The sequence below is a fragment of the Humulus lupulus genome, chromosome 8 (assembly GCF_963169125.1).
Source record: "Humulus lupulus chromosome 8, drHumLupu1.1, whole genome shotgun sequence".
NCBI classification, from domain to species: domain Eukaryota; kingdom Viridiplantae; phylum Streptophyta; class Magnoliopsida; order Rosales; family Cannabaceae; genus Humulus; species Humulus lupulus.
The window spans coordinates 82,907,744-82,911,195 of record NC_084800.1 but is presented as its reverse complement, the minus strand read 5'-3'; positions in this window follow the sequence as shown (position 1 = coordinate 82,911,195).

Below are 3,452 nucleotides of genomic sequence, written 5' to 3'. Positions count from 1 at the left end.
TATTTTTTTAAGGTTTTAATTATCTTTTTTTAAGAAAATATATTAATTTTAATTTTTTAATAATAGGAGCATAATTTGGTAGTGGTCAAAATTCGTTGAGTAAAATTACTAATTATTTTACACATAGCATTGACTTGATAATGCCACATCAATGGTTTAAAATGTCACATCATATTTCGTTAGGCACCTAGAACGAAATTTAACAATAGTCCCACATTTCAATAACGTGTATAAATCAGACGAAATTTTTAATATCGCAAACTATTCAGATGACACGATCTGATAACGGTCGTAGTTTGAAAAATGATATTTATAATAATAATAGTAATAGTAATAATAATAATAATAATAATAATAATAATAAACAGCCCTAAGATAATTATAATTAATATGATAATAAGGGATATAGTTTAATAGTATTACATTGCTTTCTAAATCTAATGATTCCAACTAATTAAATATTTATATTATAATATTTAAACTCAATTAACCTAAAAAGTAGCTACTTCTCCTATAGTCATTAAAATAATAATTATTTATCACTTTATAAATAGAGCTATGGTCATAATATTCATACTAAGACTACAAATACCTGAATTCATAGTCGTCTCTTAGAACCACGTAAAATCTCATTTTCTATATTATTATTCTTTTATAAGAATTGCTTAATTATACTTTTTAATTGTGTTGATAAATAGAATCTTGCATCAACAATATAATATTACATTATTTTATGGTGTTGCATAAGTTGGGTGTGAGCAACTTTATGGTAATTAAAGGTAATATATTTAATTATTATAAAAAAAGGTAATATATTTAATTTTTTTATTAAAAAAATAATATAGTAAGGGCAGTCGAGAACGTGCAAGGGAACACAATAAACAAAAAACAAGAAAAAGAGCCGACTTTCTTAGGAGGATGTAGTCAATTATAAATTAGCATATGTTGAATTGATAATTATATTTATATATATTCGATTCTTTTTGTGGTTAGAAAAATACTAACGTTAATATATTGCAATAAAATATAAAAAAAGAATACATATTCTCTCTCCAGAACTTGGTATAGTTGTTGTTATCGTGCCATAATGAAAACTGCTATCAAACTTGATTTGTTTAAATTTCTCAAAGATAAGATAATGCTTGTTTATGTCGTTAAAGGAATATTTTTTCGTCAATATATAATTAGAAATTATTTTCTTATGAATAAGTAATTTTTAAATATATAGACTATTATATCCACTTCTAGAGCTGTAAATACGGGCCGGGCTTTTGAGCACGGCACGAAACCGGCACGAGCCCGGGAGGCACGAGCACGACACGGCACGAAAAAATATAGGCTTGGGCCAGGCACGGCACGAAAAAATATGGGCTCGGGCCAGGCACGGCACGACACGACAAGCCCGAAGGCACGACACGAAAGCACGAACAAACTAGCCCGAAAGCACGACACGATAAAAAACCCGATATTTTGACATTAATAATCATAATAAATTTTTATTTGTCAATAATTAATAAATTAAAATGATAATATATGTCTTATTTTTTTCAATGTTTATATTTTTATAATTATATTAATTTATTTTAATATTTGTTAGATAAATTTTTAGCATTTATTAGGAGGTATTAAAATTCTAATAATTATCTTTGATATAATTTTGTGTAAAATATTGTTAAAAAGTATATAAAAATATCTAAAATTATAATTTAAACAAAGAAATGTATTTGGTTTGGTGGTAAGTCCATTGATGGTGAAAGAGGAGGTGGAGGGTTCAATTCTCCATCCTCACATTTTTTGGCAAAAAAAAAGTGGGCCTAAAAGTGGGCCCAAATTTGGGCCCGAATATAGAAAGTGGGCCTAAAAGTGGGCCCGAATATAGAAAGTGGGCCGGCCCGGCACGAGCACGAGCACGGCACGACATGGGCCGGGCCCATGGGTTGTGCTGGGCCTACTCTTTCAAAAATGGGCCGGCACCCGGCCCGAATTTACCGGAGGCACGAAAAATGTGGGCCGGGCGGCCCACATTTACAGCTCTATCCACTTCTACTATAAATATAGAAAGATATATAATTGACAGAGGACATTTGTTTTTTTCTACTTTTTCTTTTTACCTATTTTGACTTTTTTTTTTTTTTTTTTTAATGTTTATCTGTTTTACGATTTGACATGTTATATTATATTTTGTTAATGCATTAGGGTTAGTAGAGTAGTTTCGCTTTTTAGTAGCTTGGTTCTTCTTTTTTTTGTTTTGTTTGAAGTTTTTCTGCCACGTGTCTTCATACAAAATTGCTATATATTTTCTTAAGAAAATACTGCACATTTTTTGAAGAAAGCGGTTCACAGTTTTTATATTAATAAGAAAATTGAAGAGGATAATCTGATAGTTTGAAAACTTATATAATTGTGTTTGGTTATGTATTAGAATTTTATCTATAATTATTGATAATATCACTTTCTTTGTTTGATTGTACATAAGAATCTTTCAAATTTTTATATTTTCATAAAATTAATATAATAATATATTTTATCAAAATAATAAATAATATAAATATAAATAGCAAATGACATTTTAAAAAATTATCAAATTTTTCCTTAGATTATAATTTATAAACAATTTTACTTGTGATAACTGCACTATTTCCTAACTTTAATATGTCTCTCAAAGACAACTGTTTGACTGATGCTTTCAAGTGGAGGTCCAACTTTCTGGAATTGACCAAGATCTTACTTCCATTGGAGCTACTCTTCACTACTAGATGACATACAGACTCCAAGACCATGCTCTGGATCTTTCCTTGCCAACAGCTGAAGAAGCATTACTGGTCTCAGTAGACTCTACCCAAGTTCCAACATGCACTCCTATTCCAAGGCAAATCTCTACAGATGATCTTATGAATATTTTGCCCAGTTCATGGATAACAAATTATGAGATGCTCCATCAACCTCAAAAAGCTGTCCAGACTCTTACTGAACCATCTTATCACAAAAAAGAAGATGGCTCTGTCGAAATAATTTTTGACAGAACTCAGACAAAGGCTCCCAGTTGCTTTACCACCCAGTATATGATGACCTCTGTCACACCAGTTGATGTGGAAATCCAATCATTCGATTCTCAAGGAAACCCTATTTATGCTCTCGAATCTACGGATGGACATAAGTATTTGGATGTTTGCGACTGCAAAATTTGCCTAAAAGTGGAAGAAGACCTCCCAATGCGACGTCCCAGCTCAGGAAAATGACTTAAGCAAAGGCTAGATCACGGAGAAATGGGAATAGGATTGTTAGGCCAACCCTCTGGAAAGTTTGACTATATAGTCAAATATTCTGCTCCCAAAGGCTTACCTGACTCTCCTCCAGAACCAATTGGATGGGACATTGAGCTTCCTCCAACAGGCTCCCAAGAGCCTCCACTTTCGGCTCCCCAACAGAACATTTTGCCATGCTACAAAAAG